This window comes from Lycorma delicatula, chromosome 2 (assembly GCF_047948215.1).
Source record: "Lycorma delicatula isolate Av1 chromosome 2, ASM4794821v1, whole genome shotgun sequence".
In the NCBI taxonomy this organism is placed as follows: Eukaryota; Metazoa; Arthropoda; class Insecta; order Hemiptera; family Fulgoridae; genus Lycorma; species Lycorma delicatula.
Genome location: NC_134456.1, coordinates 205,746,760 through 205,759,895, shown reverse-complemented (window position 1 = coordinate 205,759,895; position 13,136 = coordinate 205,746,760). Strand labels below are relative to the sequence as shown.

The following is a 13,136-nucleotide window of genomic DNA, read 5'->3' as shown; positions in this document are numbered from 1 at the left end:
TAGCTTTAGTATCAGGGAGAAAAATGTGGAAATTTATTGGACGGTTGAAATAAAATGCTAACAGCCTAAACTAAGCTTTCAAGCTTGTGATGTGATAAGCTGAAAGCAGAGATTGCAAAAAAATGATCACATTTGAAGAAGAAGAAAGTGCTATTCCATCAGGACAATGCACCTGCTTACAATTTGATGATGGCCATGACTAAAATTCACAAATTGCACTTTGAATTGGTTGAGCACTCACTGTATTCACCAGATCTGGCCCCAAGCGACTTTCATCGGATGAAGAGGTTATTGCATACGTAAACACTTATTTCGCGGAGAAAGACACCAGCTACTATTTCGAAGAGTTAAAGAGGATAGAGTATCGCTGGAAAAAGTGAATCAATTTGAAAGGAGACTGTTGCAAAATAACACCTAATTTGACAGAAAAAATACATTTTTTTACGTTAGGCTCAAAATGTTTCAGACAACCTCGTACATGTTAATTTTCAGCAGCTGCAACATGTAGTTTGTGTTTGATGAGCAAAAAAGCAAAATGTTCTTTACTGTGTTCAGCAGTTTTTTTGTGGTGACATGTCAGATCAACCTGGATGTTTTTCAACAACAGATGAAATATAGACAAAATCGCAAGCTGAGCTGAAGGCATTTCACCTGTTTTTTTTCAAACTGGAAGCTACGTTGGCACAAGTGTATATTACAGGAGGACTACATTAAAGAGGACGGAATAAATACTGAAAATTGAATAAATACCCTTAGAGAAAATAAAATTTTTTGTTACTTTTGATCAAACCTCTTAAACCAGTAACAAATCTTTAAATCTCTAACACTTTTTTTAATGTTCTACCTGCCCTTACTTTTGAAACATGCTTTACAAATAAAAACAAAAAAAAAGACTTCTTGAGTGACAAACATATTCTGATAAAACAATTAAGAAAGAACCAACAGTATCAAGTATATGCAACAGCAGCTACTTTTGCTAAAATGAGTATCACAAAACTATATTTTTTTTTTAACAAATAATATTTTACAAATAACAGATCATATTTTAGAAAAATGTGTTATATTCAAATGATTTAAGAAAGAGAAAATAAAATCTGAGAAAAAGAATTAATACATTTCCTTATAACCTAGTAGTTCTGTACAAACCAGATTCTCTCAAAGAGGAGCTTTCTGGAAATTAAAAGGTGTTAAATATGGTGTTAACACCATATTTAACACCTATTAACTGGTTTCTGTGGCTCCCCAGTGTTATACAATCCTCTCTTTTTTCACTGCATGCTGACTATTAGCAGCTAACAGTTTTGATCAAAAAAGGATCAAAAGTCTTATTTTTTGGAAAGATATGCTTATGTAAAAGTAAACTTTTAACAGCATTCTAAATAATTCAAAGTTCTACAAAAGTTCTAAGTTTTAGTTCTACTAAGTTTTAATTTCAAAATTAAAAGAATTTAAAATTCTATGTTTTTCTGATATAGAGGATACAGATGAATTCAAAGAGAATAAGAGTATCTATAGGGTTCTCAGGAGATTGAGTGGTGTATTTCGAGTTCCTAAAAAATATATTTATTATCTTGTAAATGTAGAATCCGAAGTTGGAAATTTGCTATCAGTAGGCATCACGTATGCATAAATAAAGAAATCACAAAATTAAATGAATATTTAATAAAATATATTTAGTACTATGAATTTTTACTGAAATAAAAAAAAAAGTGATGTAACTGAATTTTTTTAGAATTTATTAAAATTATAAGTTATTTCCTTCTGAGTAATCAAAGCTGAATATTACTTTTACCCTTATAACCTTTTTCATTTAATTTTTAGTTATTTATTTAAAGAAAAATAATTTTAAAAGCATTTTCTAGATGGAGTTGTTACAGCAGTAAAAATTTGATGACTTGCACAATTAATCCTGTAATTTGCAAGTTATAAATTGTAAAATACACCTCAAATGAAATATTTTTAACTACTTAATAAAAATTTACATTTAGACATGTAAAAATTGACTTCCTTCTTCTAAAATAAAGGCTGGAAACTATTTTCACCTTCATAATGTATCAACAAATAATAAAGCAGTAAAAATTTAGAAAAATGTTCACATAAATTTTAAAGGCAAATGTGTATTACCAATAATAATGTAATTACGCCTCATAACTATTCCTAGACAAATATTAACATTCTTTTAAAAACAAATAATAAGAAATCAAGTTGATCATCCGTAATCATCAAAAGTAAAACATTTACAGCAAAACCAATCTTTAGGAGAAAGCGTGTATTATCTCCTACTCATGCATGTCGGAAAGGTGCAGATGGTTAGTGCAAACCTTCCTTTGCAGGTGATAGTTCAATACCAAACTGATTATGTTGCATTTAATGCTAATAGCTCCTTAGTAATATCTCAGTATGTTGCTGGGTTCTTGTAAATAACACACCCTGGCCTGGAGAACCACAGGTATAACAAACTACAGGCACATTCATTACACAAACAAGCTGTCTAAGGGTCCTAAATCAAGAAACTATCCTAGATGTCTAAAAAATTCCAGAACATCATATTAATCAATTAAAGAAAACCCTACCTCTGTAATAAGAATTAATAACTGTTCCCACCCAATCATTTCATTTAAAAGATATTTCAAGTCAAAATTTGGAGAATGATTAAAACCAGAATATGTAATCAGTTGTGTATGGATCTCCCTTTATGCTGATGGTGACGGGGCTTGAGTCCTCAGTGATACAGAGTAGCTGGACCAAAGGTGCAACCATATCGGAGTGGTATCTGTTGAGAGCCAGACTAAGGAATGATTCCTGAAAAAGGGCAGCAGGTCTTTCAGTAGTTCTTAAAGGCATAGGTCAGGAGGACTTAAACAGCCATATCAACTACATTCAATCTTCTGAGTACTGCGCAGCTGAAAGTAATGAAAAGCTATGGCTGTTTTTTTCCATGAAAATGTAGCTCTATGCATTTTCATGTAACAAACATGGAGATGCCTTCCTTGGTAAAATATTCCAGAGGTAACTAGTCCTCCATTCGGATCTCCGGGTAGGGACTACTAACGAAGGGGTCACCAGAAAATTAAAAAACATTCTACGAGTCTCAGCATCGAGTGTTAAAAGTCTAAGAAAGGTTGGCAAGTTAGAAAATTTAAATAGGGAAATGGATAGGTTAAATGTAGATTAGTAGGAATTAGTGAGCGGTGGGAAAAGGAAAATAATTTTTGGTCAGGTGATTTTAGAATAATTAACTCAGAATCAAATTAAGGGCAGGCAGGAGTAGGTTTCATAATGAACAAAAAGATTGGGAAGAGAGTAGAGTATTTCAAAATGCTTAGCGATAGAATCATTGTAATAAGGATAAAATCAAAATCTAAGCCGACAACAACTGTTAACGTCTATACGCCTACACATGCCCATGATGATGATAATGAGGTAGTGTGTACACAAGGAATTGATGATGCAATTAAACACATAAAAGAGGATGAAAATTTAATAATAGTAAGAGACTGAAATGCAAGCATCAGAAAAGGCAAGGAAGGAAATTTTGTGGGTGAATACAGGCTGGGCAAAAGGAATGAAAGAGGGAGGGGATCAAGAAGTATAATGAAGTTTTGCATGAAGTATAATTTAGTAATTGCCAACATCCAGTTTAAAAGTCATCATAGAAAAACATACACATGGAAAAAGCCTGGTGATATTGCATAGTATCAGATAGATTATATAATGGTTAAAGAAAAATTTAAAAATCAACTCATCTACTGCAGAGTATGTCCTGGAGCAGACATTGATAGCGACCATAATTTAGTGATAATGAAATGTAGATTGCGGTTTAAAAACCTGAAGAAAAGGAGTCAAATGAATCGGTGGAATTTAGAGAAGCTTGAGAAAGGGCAAGTAAAGAAGAATTTTGAGGACATCACAAGAGGTCTGAGTAAAAACAATAAGGTAGAAAATATAGAAGAAGAATGGGAGAATATTAAAAAGGAGATTCTTAAATCAGCAGAAGCAAATTTAGGCAGAACAAAGAGAACTGGTAGAAACCTTGGATATCAGGGGATATATTGCAGCTGATGGATGATCGTAGAAAGTATAAGAATGCTAATGATGAAGAAACTAAAAGGAACTATTGACAGTTATAAAATATTATAAACACGAAGTGCAAATTAGCGAAAGAAGGGTGGATTGAAGAAAAGTGTTCAGAAGTGGAAAGAGAAATAAATGATCATTGGTAAAATAGATGGAGCATACAGGAAAGTTAAGGAAAATTTTCTGGTACATAAATTAAAATCTAATAATGTATTAAATAAAGATGGTACACCGATTTATAATACAAAAGAAAAGGTCAATAGGTGGGTGGATTATATTGAAAAGTTATATGGAGGAAATGAATTAGAAACTGGTCTTGTAGAGGAAGAAGAAGAAGTCAAAAGAAAGAAAAGGGAGCTGCAATACTGAGCTTTGAATTCAATAGAGCATTAAAAGATTTGAATGTCAGAAAGGCTCCCAGGATAGACAGGATACCTGCAGAATTACTGTGCAGTGCAAGTGAGGAAGTAATAGATAGATCATACAAACTGGTATGTAATTCTTACAGAAAAGTGGAAGTTCTGTCAGACTTCAAAAGGAGTGTTATTGTCATGATACCAAAGAAAGCAGGAGCAGATAAATGTGAAAAATACAGAAAAATTAACTACTGTTGCATTAAAAATCTTAACTACAATTCTGTACAGAAGAATTGAGAGATGAGTGGAAGAAGTGTTAGGAGAAAGCCAATTTGGTTTCAGGAAAAGTATAGGGGGACAAGGAAAGCAAATTTAGTGCTTAGATTAATAGTAGAAGGAAGATTAAAGAAAAACAACCAACATACTTGGCATTTATAGACTTAGAAAAGCCATTTGATAATGTAGACTGGAATAAAATGTTCAGCATTTTAAAAAACTTAGGATTCAAGTATAGAGATACAAGAACAATTGCTAACATTTACAGGAACCAAACTGCAAAACTAATAATTGAAGAACATAAAAAAGAAGTCATAATAAAAAAGGGAGTCTGACAAGAATATTCCCTATCCCTGTTACTTTTTAATCTTTACATAGAACAAGCAGTTAATGATATTAAAAACAATTTAGATCCAGAGTAAGAGTAGAAGGTGAAAAGGTAAAGATGCTATCGTTTGCTGAAGATATAGTAATTCTAGCTGAGAATAAAAAAGATTTAGAAGAAACAATGAATGGCGTGGATGAAGTCCTATGCAAGAACTACCAAATGAAAATAAACAAGAACTAAATGAAAGTAATTAAATATGGTAGAAATAATATATATGGACAACTGAATATAAAAATTGGAAGAGAAAAGATTATGGAGGTAGAAGAATTTTGTTATTTGGGATGTAGAATTAATAAAGATGGATGAAGCAGGAGTGATATAAAATGCCGAACAGCACTTGCAAAACAAGATTTTAGTCAGAAATATAGTTTACTTACATCAAAAATTAATTTAAAAATTACAAAAACATTTTTGTAAGTATATGTATGGAGCGTAGCTTTATATGGAAGTGAAACTTGGATGATTGGACTACCTGAGAAGAAAAGATTAAAAGCTTTTGAAATGTGGTGCTGTAAGAGAATCTTAAAAATCAGATCACTGGATAAAGTGATACTGTGGCAAGTTGATGAAAGAAGCATTTGGAAAAATATATTTAAAAGAAAAGACAGACCCATAGGCCACATACTAATGCAACCTGGAATAGTCAATTTGATATTGGAGGGACAGGTAGATGGGAAAAATTGTGCAGGCAGGCAATGTTTGGAATATGTAAAAAAAATTGTTAGGGATATAGGATATAGCGGATATACCGAAATGAAACAACTGGCACTAGATAGGGAATCTTGGAGCTGCATCAAACCAGTCAAATGACTGAAGACAAAAAGTGTTTAGATTGAGACTGGTTTTTTGAAATTTAAAATATAATTATTCATTGGTGTTTTGTTTAATCAAATTATTTTTTTATAAGCTAAAAAATGCATATGAATAATATTCTTCAAAAACTAACTCTTTTTTAAGGTAGTACTTTCATAATATGTACACATTAGATAAAACCCATTTTTCAAAAATGTTAAATATGTTTGATAGGAGGATTATACAGAGATAATAATTTACATCAAACTTATTCTTCTTGAACCAAGCTAATTAATTTAAAAAAGCTATAGAAGACTAGTAGACATCATGTATACTTTAATGATTTATATATATATATATATATATATATGTTTGTATGTATAAGTGCGCGCGCGCGCGTGTGTGTGTGTGTGTGAAAGACAAACATATAAACACAGTTTTCCACAAGAGTACAGAATTCAATAATGCCTCTTACTTTATACTTGTTGTTTTTCCATTTTAAGAGCGCAATCGAGGGTTTCCATATCAGTTAATAAAATCTATTTTAAAAATCATACATTAAACTCAAAAACAGTAAAATTGTTGCATATTATAAAAATATGTAGTCCAAAAATTTAAAATAAATTATTTCATGTGGCTAGCCACACATAGTGTCCTAACATTATTTAAAATTTTTATTAAATAAATTATATAAATGAGCTGTTACCTATGGCACTTTTGATAAGAAAGTCATTATCAAGTTCTGTCTGTACATTAATCAAGTTTAATTTTTGTCTGTACTTGTACTTGTATATACAATATTTTTCTAAAATATTTAATTTTTTATTATTATCACATCCTTTGACAATTTCTATTATTTTAAAATTTGTATCCAAATCGGTGATTGAATGTTTATGGATTAAATGGTCTGCAAGATTAGAGAAATCTAATTTGTTGTTTTTATAAGATCTAAAGTGTTCTGCAAACCTTGTCCTAAATGATCTACTAGTTCTCCCAATATAAATTATATGCATGAATGGAACAATGATCCTTGAACAGACTTTAAACATTTATCCATTATTATTGGTAATCCATTTTTTGGATACATTTATCCAAAAAATATACCTTAACAATTGGTGAAAAAAATGTATTATTCTTTATATGTGTTGTACAGAACGTATAAAAACTGTTATCCAATACTTGGGTAGTTGTAGAATAAGAAAAAAATTCCGACAAACATGATCTGAAAATGCCTTTTTATCCATCTATCGGCCATTTTGTATTCTTTAAGTAGACATTTGTATTTCCAAAACATATCAAGCTATTTAAAAAAAAAAAATATTTTTAACATTAATGTTGAAAAAAGGGTCAACTCCAGATATATATCAAAGAAATACTGTTGATTTCTAGTCATTTCAAATAACTTGATTGTTTATATATGAACTGTTTGTTCTTCATTATTAGTGTGATCTTTGTACTATATGGTGTCTAATTATTCACCCCATGCTGGACTTTATTCCTTATTTGTCACTAACACAATATTGCAACATTTATTTCTTTCATTATTTTTTTATTTTATAAAGTTTTTTTGCTTTTAAATTCAATCATACATGTTAAAAATAATGCTTTAAAAATTTGCATGTATAAGTATTTTAATAAAATTTAAATATTTTGAAATCATATAATTTTTAAGCATTCTTTTGGCACCCCTTTTTTGCAATTTTTCTTGAATATGTGATGTATTAATAGTTGTGTTATAATTATATTTATTTATTTTTTTAAAATTAAGCAGATGCATTATTGTGAAAAAGATTATTAAGCAATGGAAATTAAGATAAATTCATTATTACTTTTCTAATTATTTCATTTTCAATACTTAACTTATTTTCTACAGACATCATTGACAACACCAAATGAAGATGTATGGCAACTAAATAAAAAATAGAGGTTGCAACAGAAAACAATGATGATGAGAACATCAGAGAACTGATGTTTGATATCAACAGGATGACATCTTATTACTGAAGTGAAAGTAAATGTTTAAAAAAGTATAAAAAAGAAAAGGAGATTCATGTTTTTCATTTATGTCTAGTTAAACAGTTTCTTCATTTATAGTAAGGTTCATCCAGATTCCAATATATCTTTATATAATTTCTGTATATCAGTCATAATTTCATCACTTTCTTCTTATAACACAAAATTGGTTAGAACCCTGAATTTCTTCCTCTTCCTCCACATGATCATGACAGACAATAACTGAAATAATTCAAGTTGCATGTTTTTCATATAATAAAAAGCAACCTGAGGTACCAAAGAATATGACTAATTTACAAAAATGAAGATGGTAGGAAGAAAGCTATGTATAACTGTCCTTCAAGCACTCATCAACCCCTTTATGTGTCCTAACATGTTTTGAATAATGTTATATTATTGGTAAGTAATTACTTATTGATTTTTTTAAATCTTTTTATTTACTTATAATAATGTGTATTATAAAATATCACTTATTTAGTTTTATTACTTTTTTATTTTATTATCTCTTTTTTGTTAGCATATATTATATTATTTATAATTGCAAATTTTCATTCTAATTTATTACACTTCAGACCAACTTCAACTTTAAAAAAAATTTAGTTATGCATTTAAGTTAAAAATTATAATTTTATTTAGCCACTCTTACAATTTGTTAGTTCATGTTATAAAGTGTCAGTAGCATGTTACAAATATGGATTTAATTACTATTTTGCATGTCTATTTGTAAATAATTTAAATTTTACAACTTAAAAAATAACTGTTAAAAAATTATTTGTGAAAGTAATACAAATTTTATAGTAAAAGTTCAGTTAGATAAAAAATACATTTATAAATGAAGTAAGTTTTTTGTTTGTTTTATTTATACTTCCTAGTGGTCCTAAAAATTTGTAAATTTCTTTCCTCTATGTATTAACCATAAATGTATTTAAGAAAAAAATCACTTTGCAGAAATAAACACCATGTATTACTAATTATAACTATTTTACATTAAAAAATGATATTTATGGCAGCACATTAATTAAAGTCCAATCATAACATAAAATTATTATTTTTACTTCATTATATAAAATAAAGAAAATATTGTGACCACGAAAAATTTTGGTTTTCAGATTTCAACGGAAATATCCGTTTTGACCATCTCTGAATACATTTTGACTAGTTTTGGCATGACATCTGTACGTACGTATGTATCTTGCATAATTCAAAAACAATTAACTGTAGTAAGTTGAAATTTTGGATTTAGGACTGTTGTAATGTCTAGTTGTGCGCCTTTCCTTATGATTGCAATTGACTGAAACAAAAGTATCCAAAAAAGCCCAAAATCCAAAAAAAATTTGGATTTTGAACTTTTTCTGCTTTAACTACATTAACTGTACTAATAAGCCTCATTGAGAGCTTTTCAATAATATATCATAAGTGGTGCTTATTTTCACTGGTTCCAGAGTTATAGCCAAATGAAATTTTAATTAATGAAATATTTGTATCTTAGGTACAGGGATGGCACATCGATTCGAATCAGCTTCATCTCCTTTCTTTTTTTACTTTTTTAAATTTATTTTTTTAAACTTGTTTTTTAACTTAAATATACTGATTTATTTACTAATAATTATTAACACGTGATTGTAAAAAAATTATTTTTGAATTTCTAGTTTAATAAATGTTTAATTTTATTTTATTATTCTGGAATCTCTGTTTAATTTTATCTACATTAAAGTTAACTACAGAGTAACTGAAAAATAGACCCTCACAAGAACAACATACATAGTGAGGCACAGATGCCCAATCTTTAATAAACTGAAAAAAATTCTTATCTTTTAGTTCATTACTTCTCTAATACTGTCAGACAATATTCTCCTAAGTCAGAGTTGATCATCATTTCGTTTATTTCTTTTTTTTCCATGCTCTTTGGTTTTATACAATTCTTCTGATCTTAATTTGTGTACACGTTCTCTAGTTTTCAAATTTTCTCTCTCTTTACATTCATCTTCCTCTCTTAATCTTTTTATTCTTTCTTTCATCTTAATGTTTTCTTCCTCTTTATATTTATCATCTTTTCTTAATCTGTTTATTCTTTGTTTGGTTTTAACATTTTCTCCCTTTTTATATATATCATCTTCTCTTAACCTTTTTATTCCTCCCTTATTAACATTTTCTTCCTCTTCATATTCATCTTCTTATTGTTTTTTTGAGATATATTTCTTCATGTTATCTTTCTTTTTCCTGAATGATTGTTTCATTTTCATTTTTGATTATTCACCAAATAATCCAATAATAAAAACTAAATATTTTACACCATAAGGTCGAAATTAACATTTGTAACCAGTATACATTATAATTCACTAACAGAATAGTTAAATTATTATTAACTTTTATTTATACGACACACCAGAAATCTGAAACTTTTGTTAACCAGCAACTCACAAAGATACAAATAATACTAATCTAATAATACGAGTGATAAGGAGACTTTTACCTATCTTAATATTTCATGTAAGATTGCTGAATTATACAACATCAGTTGTATAAACATCTGATGTTAAAAACTAAACTAATATTTCAGCAATTGTGTAACTGTTCACTTTATTAAAGAATTGGAGGATCATATCTCAAAAATGAAATAAATTTAAATGAAGTGCAGCAAAAAATGCATATATGTAATTTAATGGGCAGGCGTTCAAGGAAATCATGTGGTGTCCACATCAGACTTTTTATGAAAAGAGATATGACTAAAGTAATTGGTACATTTTTTAAGTCAAAATTAAAAACATCAAAAACAAATTCTTGTAACTGGAAGTGGTTTTGAAAATCAGCCAGCACTCAGCAAATTAATATTCTATATGAAATAGATATGTAAATTTTATGTTCATAAAGTTTAAAATTAATTTTTCGTAGCATAATTACTCAACAATTAGTGTAGAGAAGAAATTATTTATGGGATAAAATTTTAAGCATTACATTGCAACTAAAATGAAATCTTATTTTTCAAATGGGACTTCAAACAGCCACAAATTATAATGAAAAAGTTTGGTGTGAAGACTATGCTTAAATTATAAAATAATTTTGTGTCAGATTTTATCTTTAAGCTATGTGATAGTATTAGTCAATACCACTCAATTAATTGATATTGTTGAAATATCACTGAGCTAGTTATGTCTGAAAAAAAATTCTAACATAATACAGCCAAACTTCCTTAATTCGAATAACTCCCTTAATTGAATATTTACTTTGTTCCCTTGAAAAATTCTCTTTAAATTGAATTAAATTACCACCTTTATTTGAAAATTTTGAGGACTTGATATACATATTATTTCTTTGATGAAAATGTATTTTTAAATTTTTTTAATAAAGAATTTACAAACTGTACACAATTTCCAAAGAAGTATAGATAGCAGTAACTTCAGTTTAATAGTGTATAGCAATTGTTAGTGTGGATTGTGAATTTTATCTGGTACTGTATGACTAATATTAATCAACTTCCGACTTGTTTATTTCTGTCGCTGGAGTAGTCGATAAAAAAACTACATGTCTGGTGCCACTGTATGATGAGTAATATCCAGTCTTATTCCTTACAGCAGGCTATGCATAAAACATAATGAGTTAAGATTTTACTATAGTATGCGTTTCGATTTTACGTAATTAATATTAAAATTGTTATTATTAATTAATTTTTACAATTTACATTTACACAGTGCACTACTTTTTCTCGCGGAATTCAAGTTTTATTTTGTTTTAAAATTTATGATTCAATTACATATATTTTTGTGTGTTCTCATTCCTTTTTGTTTAAACTTTGATACATACTCCTACTGTACAATTTCAATAGCCATGTTTTATGATCAGTGTACAGTGGAAACATACAGCATTATCTATCGGTGATAAAATAAAGATTATAAAAGAGATAAAAAAGGGTAACAAAAAAAAAGAAAGACATTGCTCACAAATTTGAAATTCCATTAAGCACAAAAAAGAAAACAAAAAAAAAAATTTACAGACTTTTCTCAAGAAGTAATTAAAGGTAATTGTACTGTATTTTATTTTATTTTATTTTTTTTTTTTAATTTTAGATAATACTATACACATTTTGTCTTTTCTAAGATAATTTAGTACTCCAGCACATTATTATAGATTAACATAAATTTTTATTAAATTATGAGATTTTCTGTACAATTTTCAAGTTTCATTATTTTACCTCTCTAAATAGAAAACTCCCTAAATCAAAAAAAAATTACTGGTCCTTTGAGATTCGAATTAGAGAGGTTTGACTGTATAATCAATTATCCTAGCTCTTAAATCACCCACATATTTAATATTTTAGTAAACACCATATTCTTCCAGTCAATTTAAAACTAGAGCAGAGAGGCCAGGCAATGGTTGGTGACCATTACACCCAACCCTCTGTTTAAGAAAAGAATTTTTTTGGACCTATCTGACATTAATATCTGTACAATTAATATATGTACAAGCATAATTTTACAAGAATCAAACTTGTATATATGTGCTAGAGGAATATTTTCTATCAATCTAGAGGAATAAATCTATCAACCTATACAGCCTTGTCTATACATAAAATATCAGACAAAAATATATGGTTACGAAAACTGGGAAAATGGTGGTTTATTAACCAATGACAGAAGTCAGTCCTGCTTTGGAAATCAGCTGGAAAGAGAGCTTGAATATGCTGAACATGATATAAATATAACAACTGATTATAAAAATTACTCTATGTGGTGCAGTGGCTGCAAATTCCTTCTTGATGCAATTTTCCTGTATGACAACTGTAGAATTTCTTCAATTCTGTCCTAAATTTATTCCTCTAATTCAGTTGTGCAGGCAGACCTCAGTGTATCATGATTATTTATCAATGGTTCAAATACACCAAACTGATGATGAATTTTGATATACACTTTACTGGAAGGTTGTTTACGATCTGAACACTCTGTGATAAATGCAAGGTGTCTGCAGTAGACCAACCTGCTTTTTCATTAATTGAATCCAATTCACAATTTTTCCACAAATTTATTATATTTTGTAAAAAATAGCAATGCCAAACCTTCAGCAAAAGTGCTTAAAATTTTAACCAATAAACAATTACTTCCAAACAATAACAGTTGTTAAGCTACCACGGAGTAAAGATTACAATAACTATGATTTTGATGCCATATAGAGAATATTAGTTTGAAAGATATAAAAAATTTCAATAAAATAGCTCAATCCATTCTGGAGATGTAAATGTC

The 13,136-nt window shown here is 28.7% G+C and overlaps 1 protein-coding gene across 1 annotated transcript in view; it reads right to left on the bottom strand.

The window, feature by feature from the left end:
* Positions 1-13,136, bottom strand: part of Plod (procollagen lysyl hydroxylase) — a 147,005-nt gene that overhangs the window by 36,425 nt on the left and 97,444 nt on the right. The gene's annotated exons all lie outside the window — the stretch shown is intronic.